This window comes from Mercenaria mercenaria, chromosome 8 (assembly GCF_021730395.1).
Source record: "Mercenaria mercenaria strain notata chromosome 8, MADL_Memer_1, whole genome shotgun sequence".
Lineage (NCBI taxonomy): Eukaryota > Metazoa > Mollusca > Bivalvia > Venerida > Veneridae > Mercenaria > Mercenaria mercenaria.
The window spans coordinates 46,191,434-46,204,206 of NC_069368.1; the positions used below are offsets into that span (position 1 = coordinate 46,191,434).

A 12,773-nucleotide genomic window follows, 5' to 3' on the forward strand; every position below is an offset into this window, starting at 1 on the left:
GTTTTTAACCCCACGTGACCCAGTTTCGACTTGACCTAGATATCTTCAAGGTAAACATTCTGACCAATTTTCATGAAGATCCATTGAAAAATATCGCCTCTAGAGAGGTCACAAGGTTTTCCTATTTTTAGACCTACTGACCTAGTTTTTGACCGCACATGACTCAGTTTCGAACTCGACCAGATATCATCAAGGTGAACATTCTGACCAATTTTCATGAAGATCCATTGAGAAATATGGCCACTAGAGAGGTCACAAGGTTTTTCTATTTTTAGATCTACTGACCTAGTTTTTGACCCCACATGACCCAGTTTTCGAACTTGACCTAGATATCATCAAGGTGAACATTCTGACCAATATTCATGAAGATCTCATGAAAAATATGGCCTCTAGAGAGGTCACAAGGTTTTTCTATTTTTAGATCTACTGACCTAGTTTTTAACCCCATGTGACCCAGTTTTGAACTTGACCTAGATATCATCAAGATGAACATTCTGACCAATTTTCATGAAGATGCATTGAGAAATATGGCCTCTAGAGAGGTCACAAGGTTTTTCTATTTTTAGACCTAATGACCTAGTTTTTGACCCTACGTGACCCAGTTTCGAACTTGACCTAGATATCATCAAGATAAACATTCTGACCAATATTCATGAAGATCTCATGAAAAATATGGCCTCTAGAGAGGTCACAAGGTTTTTCTATTTTTAGACCTACTGACCTAGTTTTTGACCCCACGTGACCCAGTTTTCGAACTTGACCTAGATATCATCAAGGTGAACATTCTGACCAATTTTCATGAAGATCTTGTGAAATATATGGCCTCTAGAGAGGTCACAAGGTTTTTCTATTTTTAGACCTACTGACCTATGTTTTGATGGCACGTGACCCAGTTTCAAACTTGACCTAGATATCATCAAGATGAACATTCTGACCAACTTTCATAAAGATCCCATGAAAAATGTGACCTCTAGAGTGGTCACAAGCAAAAGTTTACGGACGCACGGACGGACAACGGACACCGCGCGATCACAAAAGCTCACCTTGTCACTTTGTGACAGGTGAGCTAAAAATGTTTCCACTCAATATCTCCTTAACCTTTTGAACGAAGTGATCTTGGATGGCTTCCTCACATGAAGAATTCAACGCCCCAAGTGAGGCTCAAACCCATATCAATGAGGGGCAAGTGATTTGAAGTCAGCAACCTTAACCGCTCGGCCACGAAGGCGCCCTTAGCAGGGTAAGGGTTAAGGGTTAATGTAGTTTTACCTTTATACTGTGGTATAAAGCAATCCCTGTCAGTTTCTAAAGCATGTTTGAGTATGGCAGTTGTATGCACCTCCTCGGCCATGTGTAAATACAGGCATACCCTTTTACTAGCTTGGTACTCCGGCATCAGAAAAACCTGGAAATATAAATATTTACAGAAATGATGGCCTCCAAAGTTACAGCACTGTACACATGAATAGCTTACTAAGATGTACTGCAAGTGGAAATGGTCTAGAAATATCTTTGAGAAACATAAACCAGAACTGTTATACTCATATTCCCCTTATCAACAAGTGTTTGAGCATCTCCAGCATGTGACCAAGCCATCTAGCTAGCTCGGGAAATATCTCCAGCATGTGATCAAGCCATCTAGCTAGCTCGGGAAATATCTCCAGCATGTGACCAAGCCATCTAGCTAGCTCAGGAAATATTGGTATTCAACCATGCAGTCTGTGCAGGACAGCCAACTGAATTTGGTGGGTGATGATGTGGAACAACTATATTAAGTCTGATCTGTTCTTGTTGGGTTTAACATCGCACCAACACAATTACAGGTCATATGGCGACTTTCCAGCTTTTGATGGTAGAGAAAGACCCCAGGTGCCCCTCCGTGCATTATTTTGTCACAAGCGGGCATCTGAGTGTAACCACCAACCTTCCGTAAACCAGCTGGATGGCTTCCTCACATGAAAAATTCAATGCCCTGAGTAAGGCTCCAACCCACAGCAGTGAGGGGCATATTAAGTCTGAATCAAATATATTAAGTAATAACCCTGACAAAATGAAAGTAGATCAAAATATTCAGCCAGAACTTTAAAGTAAAAAGGAGGCATAATTCATGAACAATTTGAGCAAGAGTTAATTATGGGCCATGTGTAACGTGATGTTGGTAGTGATACATGACAGCAATTTTAAGTTTTAAATAAGCAGCACCATGAAAAATCCCAAAACATAGTGCGTTTGTGACCAGCATGGATCCAGACCAACCGGCGCATCCGCACAGTCTGGTCAGGATCCATGCTGTTTGCTTTCAAAGCCTGTTGCAATTAGAGAATCTGTTAGCAAACAGCATGGATAGTAACAACAGAGTGGAAGTGCATCACAATTTTAACCAGAAATTCTAAGTAAAAAATTGTCATACTGGTAATTGAAGAAAAGTTGTTGCAAGAGTTATGGATCTTGTGTCATATGATGTGGGTGATGATGTTGAACAACAAATTAAAGGTTGAATCAAATCCATTTAGTTACAAGAAACGCGGCAATGCCACAAAACCAGGTTTTCAACACTTTTCATAAGAATAAACAAGAGCGCGGCCAAGCGGGGCAATATACGCCCGAAGGCTTACATCATAGGATGGGAGCAAAATTTTAAGAACTTGACTGTTGAAGCCCCAAAGGACTGGAACAACAAAAGGAAAACTTCAAAAAACAAATCTAAGTCCACAAAAAAATATTCAAAGTCTACAAAAAAATCCTTATCAGGTACAGGTATGTAAAAATACACCTTAAAATTGGAGGTACCATCCATGTTGTACCACAGAAAAGTGGTCTCGGTTTTTCCCTACGGCCAATAATAAAAAAGTTTCAAAATAAGCTATTTATAGTAACATAAAAGGGAAGTAATTCAAAAAACAAGAGCTGTCCATAAGACAGCCAAGCTCGACTATTCGAAATATTGTCCCAGAAGCAGGAAAATATTACCCAACAAGAGTGCAAGAATGTCACAATATACGCCCGTCACAGCAAATTTCTTTACTCTAGCACTTGTATTTGCAAATGGAATTTTAATTTTGTGGTTGTTTAGTAATAACTGTAAGTGTTTTGTTTTTCTAAGTCCACAAAAAAACTCCTTACCAGGTAGAGATACCTTAAAATACACCTAAAATTGGAAAGTAACATCTATGTTGTACCACAGAAAAGTGGTCTTGGGTTTTCCCTACGGTCAATTATAAAAAAAGTTACAATATAAGTTATTTATAGTAACCACTAAGGGAAGTTAATCTTAAAAAAAAAAAAAAAAAAAAAAAAAAAAAATTGAAAGTCCTCACAAAAATCTTTACCAGGTAGATACTGGTCAAAATACACCTCAAAATTGGATGTAGCATGCATGTTGTACTACAGAAAAGTGGTCTCGATTTCTCCCTACGACTAGTAATGAAAAAGTTACAATATAAGCTATTTATAGTAACAACCAAGGGAAGTAATTCTAAAGAAGGGAACTGCACATGACACTTCGTCTCATGATGGTGTATAATTGTGTCAAGTTACATCAAAATCCCTCCATACATGAAGAAGAAATGGTTCAGACAAAGTCATTCTTGTATCTGACCTTTGGCCTCTAAGTGTGACCTTGATCTTAGACCTAGGGACCTGGTTCTTGTGCATGACACTACGTCTCGTGGTGGTGAACATTTGTGCCAAGTTATATCAAAATCCCTCAATACATGAAGAAGAAATGCTCCGGACAAGGTTTTCATTCTTGTATCCTTTGACCTCTAAGTGTGACCTTGACTTTAGACCTAGAGACCTGGTTCTTGCGCATGACACTCCGCCTCATGGTGGTGAACATTTGTACCAAGTTATATCAAAATCCCTCTATGCATGAAGAAGAAATGCTCCGGACAAAGTTTTCATTCTTGTATCCTTTGACCTCTAAGTGTGACCTTGACTTTAGATCTAGAGACCTGGTTCTTGCGCATGACACTCCGCCTCATGGTGGTGAACATTTGTGCCAAGTTATATCAAAATCCCTCTATGCATGAAGAAGAAATGCTCCAGACAAAGTTTTCATTCTTGTATCCTTTGACCTCTAAGTGTGATCTTGACCTTAGACCTAGGGACCTGGTTCTTGCGCACGCCACTCCTTCTCATGATGATGAACAATTGTGTAAACTTTCATCAAAATCCCTCTTTGCATGAAGAAGATATGCTCCGGACAAAGTCATTCTTGAATTTGACCTTTGACCTCTAAGTGTGACCTTGACCTTAGACCTAGGGACCTGGTTCTTGCGCATGACACTTCGTCTCATGATGGTGAACAACTGTGCCAAGTTTCATCAAAATCCCTTCATGCATGTAGAAGATATGCTCCGGACAAAGTCTGTGGACGCCGCCCGCCCACCCACCCGCCCATCCGCCGCCAGGGGCGTTCCCATAATACGTCCCATTTTTCAAACGGGCATATAAAAAGGTTAAATATTAAAAGAGTTTAAAGTTCAAAAGGGGGCATAATTTGACCAAAATGCATATCAGTTATGGGACTTGCTGCTATCAACTAGTTTTATAACCCCGAAGGCACATGTGAAATTTTAATTCAATATCTGCATTAGTTTTGGAGATAGAAACTCGCATGTAAAACTTTAACCAGAATTTTCAAAGTCCAAAAGGGGGCATAATTTGCCCAAAATACATGCCAGAGTTATGGGACTTGACCCAGTGAGGTTGGTAATTGATCTAGAAAAAGAAAAAAAAAGTTTCAAATCTATATGCCTTTTAGTAATTGCTATATGTACTTGCACGCAAAACTTTAACCAGGATTTTCTAAGTCCAAAAAGGGGAATAATTTGCTCAAAATACATGTAAGAGTTATGGGACTTGATCCAGTGAGGTTAGTAATTGATCTAGAAAAAGAAAAAAATAAGTTTCAAATCTATATGCCTTTTAGTAAAAGCTGTATGTACTTGCACGCAAAACTTTAACCAGAATTTGCTAAGTCCAAAAGGGGGCATAATTTGGCCAAAATGAAGGTCAGAGTTATGGGACTTGCTGCTATCAACTAGTTTTATAACCACAAAGACACATGTGAAGTTTCAAATCAATATCTGCATTAGTTTTGGAGATAGTAACTTGCATGTTAAACTTCAACCAAATTTTCTAAGTCTAAAAGGGGGCATAATTTTCCCAAAATACATGTCAGAGTTATGGGACTTGACCCAGTGAGGTTGGAAATTGATCTAGCAAAACTTTAACCAGAATTTGCTAAGTCCAAAAGGGGGCATAATTTGGCCAAAATGAAGGTCAGAGTTATGGGACTTGCTGCTATCAACTAGTTTTATAACCACAAAGACACATGTGAAGTTTCAAATCAATATCTGCATTAGTTTTGGAGATAGTAACTTGCATGTTAAACTTCAACCAAATTTTCTAAGTCTAAAAGGGGGCATAATTTTCCCAAAATACATGTCAGAGTTATGGGACTTGACCCAGTGAGGTTGGAAATTGATCTAGAAAAAGAAAAAATAAGTTTAAAATCTATATGCCTTTTAGAAATAGCTGTATGTACTTGCACGCAAAACTTTAACCAGAATTTTCTAAGTCCAAAAGGGGGCATAATTTGGCCAAAATGAAGGTCAGAGTTATGGGACTTGCTGCTATCAACTAGTTTTATAACCCCGAAGACACATGTGAAGTTTCAATTCAATATCTGCATTAGTTTTGGAGATAGTAACTTGCATGTAAAATTTGAACCAAAATTTTCTAAGTCCAAAAGGGGGCATAATTTGCTCAAAATACATGTCAGAGTTATGGGACTTGACCCAGAGAGGTTGGTAATTGACCTAGAAAAAGATAAAATAAGTTTCAAAGCTATATGCCTTTAATTGATGGCTGTATGTACTTGCATGCAAAAACTTAACCAAGGTGTGACGCCGACGCCGACGCCAGGGTGAGTACAATAGCTAGACTATTCTTCAAATAGTCGAGCTAAAAATTATTGTAAGTACAAAAAAAAGAGATCTGCCAAATAAAAACAAGAGCACTGCAATGCAGAGCAATATACACAAAGCAAAGTCATATATGACCTTTGACCCTTAAGTGTGACCTTGACCTTCAAGCGAGTCATTTGGAACATGCGCTCTGCACATCATTGCAATGTGGTGAACATTTCTGTCAAGTTTCTTTGAAATCCTACCAGCAGTTCAAGAGTTACAGAGCGGACACGAAACAAACTGATATGACTTTTGACTCCTAAGTGTGACCTTGACCTTGAAGCGAGACATCCGGAACATGCGCTCTGCACGTCGTCTGGGTGTGGTGAACATTTGTGTCAAGTTTCCTTGAAATCCTTCAAGGGGTTCTAAAGTTACAGAGCGTACACGAAATTGCTAACGGACAGACGGACAGACAGATGGACGGACAGACGGACACCAGCGTCATAACATAATACGTCCCTTCGGGCGTATAAAAAGTATACTGAATCACATTGCATCACTTTAAAGCAAAACCCTAACCCTAACCCTAACCTAACCCTAACCCTATTTTTAGTAACAATGACCTTGACCTTGATCCCAGAAACCCCAAAATCAATCCCAAGCTACAACTTTATATAAGTTTTCTATACACCAAGTTTCATTATGATAGCTCATTCCTAAGTTAAGTTATTGACCGGAAACCCTTTTTCTATTATAAGTAACAGTGACCTTGACCTTGACCCCAGAAACCCCAAAATCAATCCCAGCCTTTGTCTTGATATAAGCTACATACATACCAAGTTTTATTCAAATATCTTTACCGAAACAAAAGTTATTGCCGGAAACACCAGTTTGACGCCGCCGCCCGCCCGCCTGACCAACAACATACCCCTATCTAATAACGAAAACCTGGTTAAAAACAGGGAGAAAGTGCATCAAAACTTAAACTGAAATTCTATGTAAAATGGGGGGATATTTCATGAAGCATTGGTGCAAGAGTCATGGCCCTTGTGTCATATGATGTGGGTGTTGATGAGGAATAACTATCTTAAATCCATCAAGTAATATCAGAGATAAAGTAAAAGTGCATCAAAACTAGAATCAGGGTCCCAACTCCAGCACCAATGCTGGGCAAAGTAGGATAGTTCTCCCTATATTTTGTATAGTTGAGCTAAAAATTATATTTATATCATTAAAACACTGCAAAACTGGTGTCACACTGACATATTATTAAGTCTTAATCATGCTTAGGCTTCAAACTCACTAACCTATTATCCGCTGCTATACTTGCTCTAAGAAATAGTGCTTCCTTCGCTTTTCAAAGAAAGACATATTAGAATAAATAATATATTAGCAGAACCATGTTTTGTTAAATTTAAACAATTAGAATCAGTTGTACACCACTTTATAGAATAATTACAGAATAATTCACTCAGAGTAAAATTTATTCCACAAGCATACTTGCAGAGAACAGGTTTGTACTGGTACAGAATCCAGGAACACTGGTTAGGTTAACTGCCCCGCAGCACCTTGACCTTTGACCTGGTGACCCCAAAGTCAGTAGGAGTCGTGTACTCAATAAGTACTAGCAGCATGTGAAGTTTGAAGGTCCTGGGTCCAGTGGTTTGCGAGTAAAGTGCATAAAAACTGCTAAATTGAAAAAGGGGCATAATTTTGGGGGAAAATGCAAAGCAGAGTTATGGGACCTGCATAGTGCATGTCAATTATGACACTGAACAAATGTGTGACGTTTCAATCCATTTCGGATCCATTAGTGGATACTGAGATACCAGCTTACATATAAAAACTTAACCAAAAACTTCTAAGTGAAAAAAGGGGAATAATTCTGAAAAAATGCATAGTAGAGTTATGGGACCTACTTAGTTCATGTCAGTTTATCACAGTGATTGAGTGTGTGAAGTTTTAATCCATTCCCATTAGTGGTTACAGAGATACCAGCTTACATACAAAACTTTAACAAAAACTTCTAAGTCGAAAAAGGGGCATAATTTTGTAAAAAAGCAAAACAGAGTTATGGAACCTGTGCAATGTAAGTCAGTTTATCACAGTGAATAAGTGTGTGAAGTTTCAATCAATTCCCACAAGTGGTTACTGAGATACCAGCTTACATATAAAACCTTAAGGTTCAGGAGTATATCACCAAAACCCAGAAATATTTTATAAACGAATAACATCGTTATCAATATTTTACTTAACCTTTACATGTTCTGCCGTACTGTCCCGTACTGAAAATATTCTGAAAAAGTTGTCCCCCTTTGAAAATGAAAGTCATTTGTAAAGAAATAAAAATAAACAATTGCTGAAAACTGTTTTCCACTAAATTATGAGAAATTTCAACACTCGCATGCGATTGCAAATGAATCAAAACCAACATGTGTAACAGTTCTTTAAAATGGTGAGTTTTTGAAGGCGTTTGACTGCCCGGAAGTGGGACCCATTTAGGCATTCCTGTTTTCGGAATTCAATGTTTATATTAGTATACTGACAATTGTTTTGTTGTTTCTGTAATGATAGCGTGTATATTACTTATATTACTCTACAAAACAAGTGTCAGTATACTGATATAAGCATTGAATTCCGGAAAAAGAACTGTTTAAACAGGCCCCACTTCTAGACAGTCAAGCGCTTTTAAAAACTCGCCATTTTCAAGGAACTGTTACACATGTTTGTTTTGATGCATTTGTAATAGCGTGCGAGTGTTGAAATTTCACATAACTAGGTGAAACACAGTTTTCAACGATTGTTTATTTTCATTTCTTTACAAATGGCATTCATTTTCAAAGGGGGACAACTTTTTCAGAATATTTTCAGTACGGGACAGTACGGCAGAACATGTAATGGTCAGGTAAAATATTGGTAACGATGTTGTTCGTTTATAAAATATTTCTGTGTTTTGGTGATATACTCCTAAACCTTAACCAAATCGGGACGCGGACGCACAGGCGAGTCCAATAGCTCTACTATTCTATGAATAGTCGAGCTAAAATTACCTTTTGAGCTATAGCATTGGATTGTTGTGCACGTTCTTCCACTGTCATAGAAGCTAGCTTCAATTTCAGTTCTTTCCGCAAAGCTGCTTTTGCCTGCTGAAGTGCCATAGCTGATATCTTACTCATATTTTATCTCATTATATATCCATCTGAGTCTGAAACAGTTTACTGAATAGTTATCTTGTGTATGATTAAGAGGTTATTAGAATACTTATACCTATTAACAAAACCCAGCTTAGCTATCATATTCTTCAGTGCTGTTTCATACTCCAACAAACAAAATATCAATTTATAGGGGTATCTTTTGAATACCGGTATGTCAAATTATAAAAAAAAATCGCTTTTGTCATGGATTATGAGATAAAACAACAGATTCAAGACAGTGTATATATTCAAACTGATGTATAATTACAGTCTGGGTTAAGTGGTGTCATATGAAGTCCATAATACATTCTTTGTCATCTGTATAACCAGTTTGAAAAAAAATTAATCAGTAAGAGAAATCGCTTTAAATTGAATGTGTCAATGTTTATAACTGTCTTGGGGGATGCTAACAGATGGCAAACTTTCGGTATCAGAATCATAAAATAAGTCATCCAGATAAGCCAAATGAGTAAGGCTACCCAAACCTTGGCATGTCTGTCTTTTTTTTTATCACATGTAGCAACCAAATAATGCTTAATGCTTATGTACAGATGTACACCTAATATACATCAATATCTAATTTGAAAGCTTACACACAACTATTATCATCTATTCTTTTGTACAAGTCAATATACATTGTATTAGCCTGAAGTTACAAGTATTGGTAGGGATAAAGGTTCCTCTCTTGTGCATTCATTTAAATTTAGGAGAAATATATTAAAATAAACTGACTGATGCATTATTTATTTGTGCAACCTTAAGGGGCCCAAATCATTTAAATCAGCTTTCATTTCCAAATCAGAGCCATTTAAATAATTCAATTTGCTAACAAAATTTAATGGAGAAACTTGGGGAGGAAGTGGCGAGAGGGGGGGGGGGGGGGGGGGTTAGGATTTTGTAACAGGGGTAAAAAGTAAATAATAATAAGAAATTCATTAAATTTACACAATTGTTTTTAATCTTTTAAATCTGATATTATATACAGTCTACAGTCGGGTATACCGAACCAGTTTTCATAAAAATTAAAATTGTACTAATGCTTTCACATATACAATATCATTTATACATAATTATATATTCATGAATACATCATTTTATACATATATATTCATGAATACATCATTTAACTGCCAATAAAAAACATTTATCTAAATTCTGAAATATCACTTAAGTTACTTTACTTTAAATTTTCCCGAACTCTGTGACCTTGGCTATTTCGAGTCATTTCTGGGTATTCCGAATCATTACTGCCGTTACTAATTAAGTTGTTTCTACCTTGGCAGTGGCTAGAAAGCCGGTTCCGGCTACTTAGATGCCTTCTACCTTTAGATATATTTACCTACAGATTCTAGTTTTAAAATGAATATAATATAATCTTCTAGCAGACAAGCTTACTGTCACTGCGTGGCTGCTTTTTAATTTCTGACATTTGCAGCCACCATCGTTACAGTTTGGCCGTCACAATATAAAAACAAACTGTATGCCTCTGATTAGTCCGACTGATCTGCTAATCTTCTGGTTACCTGATTTTTTGATTTTTTTGCACACTACCAATTTTATTTATGTAGAGGGAGGAATAATAATGCCATTCCTTGTAATTCTACAGTACATTTGATTTTCATTACATATACATGTACATGTACACCTGAATTAATTAAATGATGCCCAAAAAAATATTTAGATCAGACTGAGTACGAACCTTCCTTTGTACGAATCCTTTTATAAAATATATTTGTGTGTTAGACTATACATCTAGGCTATGTCATTAAAGCCTTGTTTCACTAATTAATTGCTTAAATGAATACAAGCGAAAGATATAAATCATTTTTATTAAAATCGGTTTCATACCTAGATCTACGATGACATTTGATGTGGTTGCCTGTCAAAGTCCCCAGCATTGGCTACCTCCCTTGGCACTAACTCTGGTTAGCAAAGGGACATAATTATAACTGCCTTGATAATATAGGTTGTTGTAGTTCTTTCCCTTCCATTGATAAGTGGTAAAAATGCGCCCAGTGGTTTGAATATACTGAATTTTAGTTTTTTTAGGATAATATTGTCGAAGTTCTCATTGACACAAAAGTAGATTTTAATAAAAACAAAAATACAGTATAATATTGTTTCAGAACTAAGATCTATATATGAACCTGGTCCAGTGCATCCTAAAAGCCTCATGAACAGTAATTCCGCTATGAAACGTCCAGCAGTAATAGCACTTATGTTGATATTAGGCCTAGTGCAGTAAAGTCTGTAACATTGATGTTACTGCTAACTTATTCCAGCAATGATACCACAAAAGTCTTTAGTATTGAGGTCAATGCTAACTCATTCCAGCAATAATAGAATCTGGCACCAAAGTCTTTAGTACTGAGGTCACTGCTAACTCATTCCAGCAGTAATAGCACACCAAAAGTCTTTAGTACTGAGGTCACTGCTAACTCATTCCAGCAGTAATAGCACCAAAGTATTTAGTACTGAGGTCACTGTTAACTCGTTCCAGCAATAATAGCACCAAAGTCTTTAGTACTGAGGTCACTGTTAACTCGTTCCAGCAGTAATAGCACCAAAGTCTTTAGTACTGAGGTCACTGCTAACTCATTCCAGCAGTAATAGCACCAAAGTCTTTAGTACTGAGGTCACTGCTAACTCATTCCAGCAATAATAGCACCAAAGTCTTTAGTACTGAGGTCACTGCTAACTCATTCCAGCAATAATAACACCAAAGTCTTTAGTACTGAGGTCACTGTTAACTCGTTCCAGCAGAAATAGCACCAAAGTATTTAGTACTGAGGTCACTGTTAACTCGTTCCAGCAGTAATAGAATCTAGCACCAATTAAGTCTTTAGTACTGAGGTCACTGTTAACTCGTTCCAGCAATAAATAGCACCAAAGTATTTAGTACTGAGGTCACTGCTAACTCATTCCAGCAGTAATAGAACTAGCAAGTCTTTAGTACTGAGGTCACTGCTAACTCATTCCAGCAGTAATAGCACTAAAGTCTTTAGTACTGAGGTCACTGCTAACTCATTCCAGCAGTAATAGCACCAAAGTCTTTAGTACTGAGGTCACTGCTAACTCGTTCGCAATAATAGCACCAAAGTTTAGTACTGAGGTCACTGTTCCCCGTTCCGCAATAAAAGCACCAAAGTCTTTAGTCTGAGGTCACTGCTAACTCATTTCCCGCAATAACAGCACCAAAGTCTTTATATGAGGTCATGTTAATCATTCCAGCAATAATAGCACCAAGCTTTGTTCTGAGGTACTGCTAAATATTCCAGCAATAATAGAATTAGCACCAAAATCTTTAGTACTGAGGCCTGTAATTTTTTCCCGCGTAATAGCACCAAAATATTTTGTACTGAGGTCACTGCTAACTCTTCAGCATAATAACACCAAAAATTTTTGTGTAATGCGATTTTATATCAATTGAAGGGTTTGAAAATTTAGCTTTTACATCTTAAATTTTCTCCAGATTGATACCATCACCCTGGCCTGACCAGTGAACCGAATCGGCAGTGTGACCCCTCAAAATGAAGATCGGGCCATACACTTCTAAGACATATCTTCAATGGTAGAGAGGGTCAAACAGGAAAGCCACTGCAGCCGGATATTAAACATGCTTGTAATGCGATTTCTATATTAGCTGCGTTGAGTCGTATAC

The 12,773-nt window shown here is 37.3% G+C and overlaps 1 long non-coding RNA gene across 1 annotated transcript; it reads right to left on the reverse strand.

Moving 5' to 3' along the window:
- Nucleotides 1-1,273: 1,273 nt before the first annotated feature.
- Nucleotides 1,274-11,094, reverse strand: LOC128559025 (uncharacterized). The gene is made up of 3 exons (XR_008372042.1): nt 10,961-11,094; nt 8,969-9,123; nt 1,274-1,405 (listed from the first exon to the last, which is right to left on the reverse strand). It is a non-coding gene; the product is annotated as an uncharacterized LOC128559025 (long non-coding RNA).
- Between the last annotated feature and the right edge of the window lie 1,679 nt (nt 11,095-12,773).